Consider the following 16,493-nt stretch of genomic DNA (forward strand, 5'->3'; position numbering starts at 1 on the left):
ATACTATATAGCGTTATACGTTATAACGTAATACTATATAACGTTGTACATTATAGCGTAATACTATATCACGTTATAAGTTATAAGGTAATAGTACATAACGTTTTACGTTATAACATAATACTATATAACGTTATACGTTATAACGTAATAGAATATAACGTTACACGTTGTATGGTAATAGTATAAGGCCTTATACGTTTTAATGTAATACTATTTAACGTTATACGTTATAACGTAATAGTATATAACGTTCAGCGTTAAAACGTAATACTATATAACGTAACACGTTGTATTGTAATAGTATATAACGTTATACATTATAACGTAACACTATATAACGTTATACGTTATAACGTAATACTACATAACGTTAAACGTTACAACGTAATACTATATAACGTTACACGTTGTATTGTAATAGTATATAACGTTATACGTTATATCGTAATGGTATATAACGTCATACGTTGTAACGAAATACTATATAACGTTATTCGTTATAACGTAATACTATTTAAAGTTATTCGTTATAACGTAATAGTATATAACGTTCAGCGTTAAAACGTAATACTATATAACGTAACACGTTGTATTGTAATAGTGTATAACGTTATACGTTATAACGTAACACTATATAACGTTATACATTATAACGTAATACTACATAACGTTAAACGTTACAACGTAATACTATATAACGTTACACGTTGTATTGTAATAGTATATAACGTTATACGTTATATCGCAATGGTATATAACGTTATACGTTATATCGTAATAGTATACAACGTTCAGCGTTAAAACGTAATACTATATAACGTTACACGTTGTGTCGTAATAGTATATAACATTATACGTTATATCGTAATGGTATATAACGTCATACGTTGTAACGAAATACCATATAACGTTATTCGTTATAACGTATTAGTATTTAACGTTGTACATTATCACGTAATACTATATCACGTTATACGTTATAAGGTAATAGTTCGTAACGTTTTACGTTATAACGTAGTACTATATAACGTTACACGTTGTATAGTAATAGTATATAACGCTATACGTTATATCGTAATGGTATATAACTTTATTCGTTATATCGTAATAGTATATAACGTTATACGTCATAACGTAATACTATATAACGTTACACGTTGTATGGTAATAGTATACAACGTTATACGTTATAACGTAACACTATATATCGTTATACGTTATGTCGTAATACTACATAACGTTAATCGTTACAACGTAGCACTATATAACGTTATACGTTATAACATAATCCTATATAACGGTACACGTTGAATAGTAATAGTATATAACGTTATACGTTATATCGTAATGGTATATAACTTTATACGTTATATCGTAATAGTACATAACGTTATACGTCATAACATAATACTATATAACGTTACACGTTGTATGGTAATAGTATATAATGTTATACGTTATAACGTAATAGTATATAACGTTACAAGTTATAACGTAATAATATTTAACTTTATACGTTATAACGTAATACTATATATCGTTACACGTTGTATAGTAATAGTATATAACGTTATACGTTATATCGTAATGGTGTATAACGTTATACGTTGTAACGAAATACTACATAACGTTATTCGTTTTAACGTAATACTATTTGACGTCATACGTTATAACGTAATACTATATAACGCTACACGTTGTATAGTAATAGTATATAACGTTATACGTTATATCGTAAAGGTATATAATGTTATACGTTGTAACGAAATACTATATAACGTTATTCGTTATAACGTAATACTATATAACGTTATACGTTATAACGTAATACAATATAACGTTACACGTTGTATGGTAATAGTATAATACCTTATACGTTTTAATGTAATACTATATAACGTTATACGTTATAACGTAATACTATATAACGTTGTAGTTTATAACGTAATACTATATCACGGAATACGTTACAACGTAACACTATATAACGTTATACGTTATAACATAGTACTATATAACGTTGTACGTTATAACGTAATACAATATAACGTTACACGTTGTATGGTAATAATATAAGACCTTACACGTTTTAATGTAATACTATTTAACGTTATTCGTTATAACGTAATAGTATATAACGTTATACGTTATAACATAGTACTATATAACGTTGTACGTTATAACGTAATACAATATAACGTTACACGTTGTATGGTAATAATATAAGACCTTACACGTTTTAATGTAATACTATATAACGTTATACGTTATAACGTAATACTATATAACGTTGTAGATTATAAGGTAATACTATATCACGGAATACGTTACAACGTAACACTATATAACGTTATACGTTATAACATAGTACTATATAACGTTGTACGTTATATCGTAATACAATATAACGTTACGCGTTGTATGGTAATAATATAAGACCTTACACGTTTTAATGTAATACTATTTAACGTTATTCGTTATAACGTAATAGTATATAACGTTATACGTTACAACATAGTACTATATAACGTTGTACGTTATAACGTAATACAATATAACGTTACACGTTGTATGGTAATAATATAAGACCTTACACGTTTTAATGTAATACTATTTAACGTTATACGTTATAACGTAGTAGCATATAACGTTCAGCGTTAAAACGTAATACTATATAACGTTACACGTTGTATAGTAATATTATATAACGTTATACGTTATATCGTAATGGTATATAACGTTATACGTTGTAACGAAATACTATATAACGTTATACGTTGTATTGTAATAGTGTATAACGTTATACGTTATAGCGTAACACTATATAACGTTATACGTTATAACGTAATACTATATAACGTTGTACATTATAACGTAATACTATATCACGTTATACGTTATAAGGTAATAGTACATAAAGGTTTACGTTATAACGTAATACTATATCACGTAATACGTTACAACGTAACACTATATAACGTTATACGTTAGAACATAGTACTATATAACGTTATACGTTATAACGTAATACAATATAACGTTACACGTTGTATGGTAATAATGTAAGACCTTATACGTTTTAATGTAATACTATTTAACGTTATACGTTATAACGTATTAGCATATAACGTTCAGCGTTAAAACGTAATACTATATAACGTTACACGTTGTATTGTAATAGTATATACCGTTATACGTTATAACGTAACACTATATAACGTTATACGTTATAACGTAATACTACATAACGTTAAACGTTACAACGTAATACTATATAACGTTATACGTTATACCGTAATAGTACATAACGTTTTACGTTATATCGTAATAGTATATAACGTTATACGTTATAACGTAATACTATATAACGCTACACGTTGTATTGTAATAATATATAACGTTATACGTTATAACGTAACACTATATAACGTTACACGTTGTATAGTAATAGTATATAACGTTATACGTTATATCGTAATGGTGTATAACGTTATACGTTGTAACGAAATACTATATAACGTTATTCGTTACAACGTAATACTATTTGACGTCATACGTTATAACGTAATACTATATAACGTTACACGTTGTATAGTAATAGTATGTAACGTTATACGTTATATCGTAATGGTATATAACGTTATACGTTGTAACGATACACCATATAACGTTATTCGTTATAACGTAATACTATTTAACGTTATACGTTATAGCGTAATACTATATAACTTTACACGTTGTATAGTAATAGTATATAACGTTATACGTTATATCGTAATGGTATATAACGTTATACGTTATATCGTAATGGTATATAAATTTATACGTTGTCGCGAAATACTATATATCGTTATTCGTTATAACGTAATACTATATAACATTATACGTTACAACGTAACACTATATAACGTTATACGTTATAACATAATACTATATAACGTTATACGCTGTAGCGTAATACAATATAACGTTACACGTTGTATGGTAATAGTGTAATACCTTATACGTTTTAATGTAATACTATATAACGTTTTACGTTATAACGTAATACTATATCACGTTATACGTTTCAACGTAACACTATATAACGTTATACGTTATAACGTAATACAATATAACGTTACACGTTGTAGGGTAATAGTATAAGGCCTTATAAGTTTTAATGTAATACTATTTAACGTTATACGTTATATCGCAATGGTATATAACGTTATACGTTATATCGTAATAGTATACAACGTTCAGCGTTAAAACGTAATACTATATAACGTTACACGTTGTGTTGTAATAGTATATAACATTATACGTTATATCGTAATGGTATATAACGTCATACGTTGTAACGAAATACCATATAACGTTATTCGTTATAACGTATTAGTATTTAACGTTGTACATTATCACGTAATACTATATCACGTTATGCGTTATAAGGTAATAGTTCGTAACGTTTTACGTTATAACGTAGTACTATATAACGTTACACGTTGTATAGTAATAGTATATAACGCTATACGTTATATCGTAATGGTATATAACTTTATTCGTTATATCGTAATAGTATATAACGTTATACGTCATAACGTAATACTATATAACGTTACACGTTGTATGGTAATAGTATATAACGTTATACGTTATAACGTAACACTGTATATCGTTATACGTTATGTCGTAATACTACATAACGTTAATCGTTACAACGTAGCACTATATAACGTTATACGTTATAACATAATCCTATATAACGGTACACGTTGAATAGTAATAGTATATAACGTTATACGTTATATCGTAATGGTATATAACTTTATACGTTATATCGTAATAGTATATAACGTTATACGTCATAACGTAATACTATATAACGTTACACGTTGTATGGTAATAGTATATAATGTTATACGTTATAACGTAATAGTATATAACGTTACAAGTTATAACGTAATAATATTTAACTTTATACGTTATAACGTAATACTATATATCGTTACACGTTGTATAGTAATAGTATATAGCGTTATACGTTATATCGTAATGGTGTATAACGTTATACGTTGTAACGAAATACTACATAACGTTATTCGTTTTAACGTAATACTATTTGACGTCATACGTTATAACGTAATACTATATAACGCTACACGTTGTATAGTAATAGTATATAACGTTATACGTTATATCGTAAAGGTATATAATGTTATACGTTGTAACGAAATACTATATAACGTTATTCGTTATAACGTAATACTATATAACGTTATACTTTACAACGTAACACTATATGTCGTCATACGTTATAACATAATACTATATAACGTTATACGTTATAACGTAATACAATATAACGTTACACGTTGTATGGTAATAGTATAATACCTTATACGTTTTAATGTAATACTATATAACGTTATACGTTATAACGTAATACTATATAACGTTGTAGATTATAACGTAATACTATATCACGGAATACGTTACAACGTAACACTATATAACGTTATACGTTATAACATAGTACTATATAACGTTGTACGTTATAACGTAATACAATATAACGTTACACGTTGTATGGTAATAATATAAGACCTTACACGTTTTAATGTAATACTATTTAACGTTATTCGTTATAACGTAATAGTATATAACGTTATACGTTATAACATAGTACTATATAACGTTGTACGTTATAACGTAATACAATATAACGTTACACGTTGTATGGTAATAATATAAGACCTTACACGTTTTAATGTAATACTATTTAACGTTATACGTTATAACGTAGTAGCATATAACGTTCAGCGTTAAAACGTAATACTATATAACGTTACACGTTGTATAGTAATAGTATATAACGTTATACGTTATATCGTAATGGTATATAACGTTATACGTTGTAACGAAATACTATATAACGTTATACGTTGTATTGTAATAGTGTATAACGTTATACGTTATAGCGTAACACTATATAACGTTATACGTTATAACGTAATACTATATAACGTTGTACATTATAACGTAATACTATATCACGTTATACGTTATAAGGTAATAGTACATAAAGGTTTACGTTATAACGTAATACTATATCACGTAATACGTTACAACGTAACACTATATAACGTTATACGTTAGAACATAGTACTATATAACGTTATACGTTATAACGTAATACAATATAACGTTACACGTTGTATGGTAATAATGTAAGACCTTATACGTTTTAATGTAATACTATTTAACGTTATACGTTATAACGTATTGGCATATAACGTTCAGCGTTAAAACGTAATACTATATAACGTTACACGTTGTATTGTAATAGTATATAACGTTATACGTTATAACGTAACACTATATAACGTTATACGTTATAACGTAATACTACATAACGTTAAACGTTACAACGTAATACTATATAACGTTATACGTTATACCGTAATAGTACATAACGTTTTACGTTATATCGTAATAGTATATAACGTTATACGTTATAACGTAATACTATATAACGTTACACGTTGTATTGTAATAATATATAACGTTATACGTTATAACGTAACACTATATAACGTTTCACGTTGTATAGTAGTAGTATATAACGTTATACGTTATATCGTAATGGTGTATAACGTTATACGTTGTAACGAAATACTATATAACGTTATTCGTTACAACGTAATACTATTTGACGTCATACGTTATAACGTAATACTATATAACGTTACACGTTGTATAGTAATAGTATATAACGTTATACGTTATATCGTAATGGTATATAACGTTATACGTTGTAACGATACACTATATAACGTTATTCGTTATAACGTAATACTATTTAACGTTATACGTTATAGCGTAATACTATATAACTTTACACGTTGTATAGTAATAGTATAAAGCGTTATACGTTATATCGTAATGGTATATAACGTTATACGTTATATCGTAATGGTATATAACGTTATACGTTGTCGCGAAATACTATATATCGTTATTCGTTATAACGTAATACTATATAACATTATTCGTTACAACGTAACACTATATAACGTTACACGTTATAACATAATACTATATAACGTTATACGTTATAACGTAATACAATATAACGTTACACGTTGTATGGTAATAGTATAATACCTTATACGTTTTAATGTAATACTATTTAACGATATTCTTTATAACGTAATAGAATATAACGTTCAGCGTTAAAACGTAATACTATATAACGTTACACGTTGTATTGTAATAGTATACAACGTTATACGTTATAACGTAACACTATATAACGTTATACGTCATAACGTAATACTAATTAGCGTTATACGATATAACGTAATACTATATAACGTTACACGTTGTATAGTAATAGTATGTAACGTTATACGTTATATCGTAATAGTATGTAACGTTATACGTTATAACGTAATTCTACATAACGTTAAACGTTACAACGTAATACTATATAACGTTACACGCTGTATTGTAATAGTGTACAACGTTATACGCTATATCGTAATGATATATAACGTTATACGTTAGAACGTAATACTATATAACGTTATACGTTACAACGTAACACTATATGACGTCATACGTTATATCATAATACTATATAACGTTATACGTTATAACGTAATACAATATAACGTTACACGTTGTATGGTAATAGTATAAGGCCTTATACGTTTTAATGTAATACTATATCAGGTTATACGTTATATCGTAATACTATATAACGTTACACGTTGTATGGTAATAGTATATGACGTTATACGTTATAACGTAATACTATATAACGTTATACGTTATACCGTACTAGAGTATAACGTTTTACATTATATCGTAATACTATATAAGGTTGTATGTTATAACGTAATGCTATATAACGTTACACGTTGTATTGTAATAGTATATAACGGTATACGTTATAAGGTAATACCATTTAACGTTATACGTTATAACGTAATGCAATATAACGTTACACGTTGTATGGTAATAGTATATAACGTTATACGTTATAACGTAATACTATATAACGTTATACGATGTATAGTAATAGTATATAAAGTTATACTTTATATCGTAATATTATGTAACGTTATACGATATAACGTAATACTACATAACGTTACACGTTACAACGTAATACTATATAACGTTATACGTTATAACGTAATACTATATAACGTTACACGTTTTATTGTAATAGTATATAACGGTACACGTTATAACGTAATACAATATAACGTTACACGTTGTATGGTAATAGTATAATACCTTATACGTATTAATGTAATACTATTTAACGTTATACGTTATAACATAATACTATATAACGTTATATGTTATAACGTAATACTATATAACGTTATACGTTATAACGTAATACAATATAACGTTACACGTTGTATGGTAATAGTATAATACCTTATACGTATTAATGTAATACTATTTAACGTTATACGTTATAACATAATACTATATAACATTATATGTTATAACGTAATACTACATAACGTTAAACGTTACAACGTAATACTATATAACGTTACACGTTGTATTGTAATAGTTTATAACGTTATACGTTTTATCGTAATGATATATAACGTTATACGTTACAACGTAGTACTATATAACGTTATACGTTACAACGTAACACTATATAACGTTATACGTTATAACGTAATACTATATAACGTTACACGTTGTATAGTAATAGTATATGACGTTATAAGTTATATCGTAATGGTATATAACGTTATACGTTGTAACGAAATACTATATAACGTTATTCGTTATAACGTAATAGTATATAACGTTCAGCGTTAAAACGTAATACTATATAACGTAACACGTTGTATTGTAAGAGTGTATAACGTTATACGTTATAACGTAACACTATATAACGTTATACATTATAACGTAATACTACATAACGTTAAACGTTACAACGTAATACTATATAACGTTACACGTTGTATTGTAATAGTATATAACGTTATACGTTATATCGTAATGATATATAACGTTATACGTTAGAAGGCAATACTATATAACGTTATACGTTACAACGTAACACTATTTAACGTTATAAGTTATAACATAATACTATATAACGTTACACGTTGTATAGTAATAGTATATAACGTTATACGTTATATCGTAATGGTATATAACGTTATACGTTGTAACGAAATACTATATAACGTTATTCGTTATAACGTAATACTATATAACGTTATACGTTATAACGTAATACAATATAACGTTACACGTTGTATGGTAATAGTATAAGACCTTATACGTTTTAATGTAATACTATATAGCGTTATACGTTATAACGTAATACTATATAACGTTGTACATTATAGGGTAATACTATATCACGTTATAAGTTATAAGGTAATAGTACATAACGTTTTACGTTATAACATAATACTATATAACGTTATACGTTATAACGTAATAGAATATAACGTTACACGTTGTATGGTAATAGTATAAGGCCTTATACGTTTTAATGTAATACTATTTAACGTTATACGTTATAACGTAATAGTATATAACGTTCAGCGTTAAAACGTAATACTATATAACGTAACACGTTGTATTGTAATAGTATATAACGTTATACATTATAACGTAACACTATATAACGTTATACGTTATAACGTAATACTACATAACGTTAAACGTTACAACGTAATACTATATAACGTTACACGTTGTATTGTAATAGTATATAACGTTATACGTTATATCGTAATGGTATATAACGTCATACGTTGTAACGAAATACTATATAACGTTATTCGTTATAACGTAATACTATTTAAAGTTATTCGTTATAACGTAATAGTATATAACGTTCAGCGTTAAAACGTAATACTATATAACGTAACACGTTCTATTGTAATAGTGTATAACGTTATACGTTATAACGTAACACTATATAACGTTATACATTATAACGTAATACTACATAACGTTAAACGTTACAACGTAATACTATATAACGTTACACGTTGTATTGTAATAGTATATAACGTTATACGTTATATCGTAATGATATATAACGTTATACGTTAGAAGGCAATACTATATAACGTCATACGTTACAACGTAACACTATTTAACGTTATAAGTTATAACATAATACTATATAACGTTACACGTTGTATAGTAATAGTATATAACGTTATACGTTATATCGTAATGGTATATAACGTTAGACGTTGTAACGAAATACTATATAACGTTATTCGTTATAACGTAATACTATATAACGTTATACGTTATAACGTAATACAATATAACGTTACACGTTGTATGGTAATAGTATAAGACCTTATACGTTTTAATGTAATACTATATAGCGTTATACGTTATAACGTAATACTATATAACGTTGTACATTATAGCGTAATACTATATCACGTTATAAGTTATAAGGTAATAGTACATAACGTTATACGTTATAACGTAATACTACATAACTTTATACGTTATAACGTAATACAATATATCGTTACACGTTGTATGGTAATAGTATAAGGCCTTATACGTTTTAATGTAATACTATTTAACGTTATACGTTATAACGTAACGGTATATAACGTTCAGCGTTAAAACATAATACTATATAACGTTACACGTTGTATAGTAATAGTACTTAACGTTATACGTTATATCGTAATGGTATATAACGTTATACGTTATATCGTAATGGTATACAACGTTATACGTTATATCGTAATAGTATATAACGTTATACGTTATAACGTAATATTATATAACGTTAGACGTTGTATAGTAATAGTATATAACGTTATACGTTACATCGCAATATTATATAACGTTATACGTTATAACGTAATACTATATAACGTTATACGTTAAACCGTAATAGTGCATAACGTTACACGTTGTAAGGTCATCGTATATAACGTTATACGTTATAACGTAATACTGTATAACTTTACACGTTGTATGGTAGTGCTATATCACGTTATACGTCATAACGTAATACTACATAACGTTAAACGTTACAACGTAATACTATATAACGTTACACGTTGTATTGTAATAATATATAACGTTATACGTTATAACATAATACTATATAACGTTATACGTTATAACGTAATACAATATATCGTTACATGTTGTATGGTAATAGTATAACGCCTTATACGTTTTAATGTAATACTATTTAACGTTATACGTTATAACGTAATGGTACATAACGTTCAGCGTTAAAACATAATACTATATAACGTTACACGTTGTATAGTAATAGTATTTAACGTTATACGTTATATCGTAATAGTATTTAACGTTATACGTTATATCGTAATGGTATACAACGTTATACGTTATATCGTAATAGTATATAACGTTATACGTTATAACGTAATATTATATAACGTTAGACGTTGTATAGTAATAGTATATAACGTTATACGTTACATCGCAATATTATATAACGTTATACGTTATAACGTAATACTATATAACGTTATACGTTAAACCGTAATAGTGCATAACGTTACACGTTGTAAGGTCATCGTATATAACGTTATACGTTATAACGTAATACTGTATAACTTTACACGTTGTATGGTAGTGCTATATAACGTTATATGTTATAACGTAATACCACATAACGACAAACGTTGTAACGTAATACTATATAACGTTACACGTTGTATGGTATTAGTATATGTCGTTATACGTTATAACGTAATACTACATAACGTTATACGTTATACCGTAATAGTACATAACGTTATACGTTATAACGTAATACTACATAACTTTATACGTTATAACGTAATACAATATATCGTTACACGTTGTATGGTAATAGTATAAGGCCTTATACGTTTTAATGTAATACTATTTAACGTTATACGTTATAACGTAACGGTATATAACGTTCAGCGTTAAAACATAATACTATATAACGTTACACGTTGTATAGTAATAGTACTTAACGTTATACGTTATATCGTAATGGTATATAACGTTATACGTTATATCGTAATAGTATATAACGTTATACGTTATAACGTAATATTATATAACGTTAGACGTTGTATTGTAATAGTATATAACGTTGTACGTTATAACGTAATACTATATAACGTTACACGTTGTACAGTAATAGTATATAACGTTATACGTTATATCGTAATTGTATATAACGTTATACGTTGTAAGGAAATACTATATAACGTTATTCGTTATAACGTAATACTATATAACGTTATACGTTACATCGTAACACTATATAACGTTATACGTTATAACATAATACTATATAACGTTACACGTTGTATAGTAATAGTATATAACGTTATATGTTATAACGTAACACTATATCACGTTACACGTCATAACGTAATACTACATAACGTTAAACGTTGTATTGTAATAATATATAACGTTATACGTTATAACATAATACTATATAACGTTATACGTTATAACGTAATACAATATATCGTTACATGTTGTATGGTAATAGTATAAGGCCTTATACGTTTTAATGTAATACTATTTAACGTTATACGTTATAACGTAATGGTACATAACGTTCAGCGTTAAAACATAATACTATATAACGTTACACGTTGTATAGTAATAGTATTTAACGTTATACGTTATATCGTAATAGTATTTAACGTTATACGTTATATCGTAATGGTATACAACGTTATACGTTATATCGTAATAGTATATAACGTTATACGTTATAACGTAATATTATATAACGTTAGACGTTGTATAGTAATAGTATATAACGTTATACGTTACATCGCAATATTATATAACGTTATACGTTATAACGTAATACTATATAACGTTATACGTTAAACCGTAATAGTGCATAACGTTACACGTTGTAAGGTCATCGTATATAACGTTATACGTTATAACGTAATACTGTATAACTTTACACGTTGTATGGTAGTGCTATATAACGTTATATGTTATAACGTAATACCACATAACGACAAACGTTGTAACGTAATACTATATAACGTTACACGTTGTATGGTAATAGTATATGTCGTTATACGTTATAACGTAATAGTACATAACGTTATACGTTATACCGTAATAGTACATAACGTTTTTCGTTATAACGTAATAGTGTATAACGTTATACGTTATAACGTAATACTATATAGCGTTACACGTTGTATAGTAATAGTATATAACGTTATACGCTATATCGTAATGATATATAACGTTATAGGTTAGAACGTAATACTATATAACGTTATGCGTTACAACGTAACACTATATGACGTCATACGATATAACATAATACTATATAACGTTATACGTTATAACGTAATACAATATAACGTTATACGTTATAACGTAATACTATATAACGTTACACGTTGTATGGTAATAGTATAAGGCCATTTACGCTTTAATGTAGTACTATATAACATTACACGTTATAACGTAATACTATATAACGTTATAGGTTATAACGTAATACTATGTAACGTTACACGTTATATCGTAATGGTATATAACGTTATAAGTTATAAAGAAATACTATATGACGTTATACGCTCTAACGACATTCTATATAACGTTACACGTTGTATTGTAATAGCATATAACGCTATACGTTATATCGTAATGGTATATAACGTTATACGTTATAACGTAATACTATATAGCGTTATATGTTATAACTATGTAATACTACATAACGTTAAACACTGTGTAGTGTTAGTATTTGACATTACACGTTGTATGGTAATAGTATATAACGTTATACGTTACATCGTAATACTATGTAACGTTATAGGTTATAACGTAATACTATGTAGCGTTACACGTTGTATAGTAATAGTATATAACGTTACACGTTACAACGTAACACTACATAACGTTAAACGTTGTATAGTAACAGCATATAACGCTATACGTTCTAACGTAATACTATATATCGTTATACGTTATAACGTAATAATATATAACCTTACACGTTATATCGTAATACTATATAACGCCATACGGTATAACGTAATACTATTTAACGTGATACGTTATAGCGTAATACTATATAACGTCACACGTTATAACGTAATACTATATAGCGTTACACGTTGTATGGTAATAGTATATAATGTTATACGTTATATCGTAATAATATATAACGTTACACGTTATATCGTAATACTATATAACGCCATACGTTATAACGTAATACTATATAGCGTTACGCGTTGTATAGTAATAGTATATAACGTTATACGTTATATCGTAATAGTATATAACGTTATACGTTATAACGTAATACTATATAACGTTACACGTTGTATGGTAGTGCTATATAACGTTATATGTTATAACGTAATACTACATAACGTCAACCGTTGTAACGTAATACTATATAACGTTACACGTTGTATGGTAATGGTATATGTCGTTATACGTTATAACGTAATGCTACATAACGTTATACGTTATACCGTAATAGTACATAACGTTTCTCGTTATAACGTAATACTGTATAACGTTATACGTTATAACGTAATACTATTTAACGTTATACGTTATAACGTAATACTATATAACGTTATACGTTATATCGTAATACTATATAACGTTACATGTTGTATTGTATTAGTATATAACGTTATACGTTATATCGTAATACTGTATAACGTTACACGTTATATAGTAATACTATACAACGTTTTACGTTATATCGTAATACTATATAACGCCATACGTTATAACGTTATACTATTTAACGTGATACGTTATAGCGTAATACTATAAAACGTTATAAGTTATACCGTAATAGTGTATAACTTTAAACGTTGTATGGTAATAGCATAAAACATTATACGTTTTAATGTAATACTATATAACGTTACACGTTATATCGTAATACTATATAACGTTACACGTTATATCGTAATACTATATAACGTTTTACGTTATATCGTAATACTATATAACGTTACACGTTATATCGTAATACTATATAACGTTTTACGTTATATCGTAATACTATATAACGTTACACGTTATATCGTAATACTATATAACGTTTTACGTTATATCGTAATACTATATAACGCCATACGTTATAACGTTATACTACTTAACGTGATACGTTATAGCGTAATACTATAAAACGTTATAAGTTATACCGTAATAGTGTAAATCGTTACACGTTGTATGATAATTATATATAAGGTTATATGTTATAATGTAATAGTGTATAACGTTACACGTTGTATGGTAATAGTATATAATGTTATACGTTATATCGTAATACAATATAGCGCCATATGTTGTAACGTAATACTATTTAACGTGATACGTTATAGCGTAATACTATATAACGTTATACGTTATACCGTAATAGTGTATAACTTTAAGCGTTGTATGGTAATAGTATATAGCGTTATACGTTATAACGTCATACTATATAACGTTACACGTTGTATGGTAATAGTATATAATGTTATACGTTATATCGTAATACTATATAACGTTACATGTTATATCGTAATACTATATAACGTTTTACGTTATATCGTAATACTATATAACGTTACAAGTTATATCGTAATACTATTTGACGTTATACGTTATAACGTAAAACTATGTAACCTTACACGTTATACCGTAATAGTGTATAACGTTACACGTTGTATGGTAATAGTATATAACGTTATACGTTATAACGTAATACTGTATAACGTTACACGTTGTATGGTAATAGTATATAATGTTATACGTTATATCGTAATAGTAAATAACGCTATACCTTATAACGTAATGCTGTATAACGTTATACGTTATAACTTAACACCATATAACGTTATACGTTATACCGTGATAGTGTCACGTTTGGCTATCCAAATTTTGAAATTTGAAACAATGTAGTAGTCGCTGCCACCAGAAACAGTCTAAGGACTGTTTCAATTAGATATTTCTTGTTAGATTATGTAGCGTTGATTGGAGTTTAGGCCACTGGTCAACATTCTCCACGTTTCGGCTAACCTGCTGTGCGCAGGAATACTAGCACGGGAGAGGATTGTTTGGAATTAACAATTATATTATAAATAATTATTACTGGCGGAATTAATGACGAATTATACTAATTATTGATATTATTTATTATTTTAATTATTAATTATTAATAATAATTAAATGTTGACTCCCCTGACGTTGGCCTCCGCTGATGAACGAGCAGGCCACTGGGGTGATTCCGGTTTTACAAAGATTGACACTTCTATAATTTTTTGTTTTAATCTTTATTTAACTTGAACAGTGTAAACAACAGTGTGTCCGGACGTGTTTTACAATTCGAAATTCTAACACAAAACTTGATCCAACTATTGTTTTAATTCTAACTGACTAATAACAATTATTTTATAATTCGAACTAACTAATAACATTTATATCTCGTAACTCTTAAACTCGAA

This window comes from Bombus terrestris, chromosome 9, assembly GCF_910591885.1.
Source record: "Bombus terrestris chromosome 9, iyBomTerr1.2, whole genome shotgun sequence".
NCBI lineage: Eukaryota > Metazoa > Arthropoda > Insecta > Hymenoptera > Apidae > Bombus > Bombus terrestris.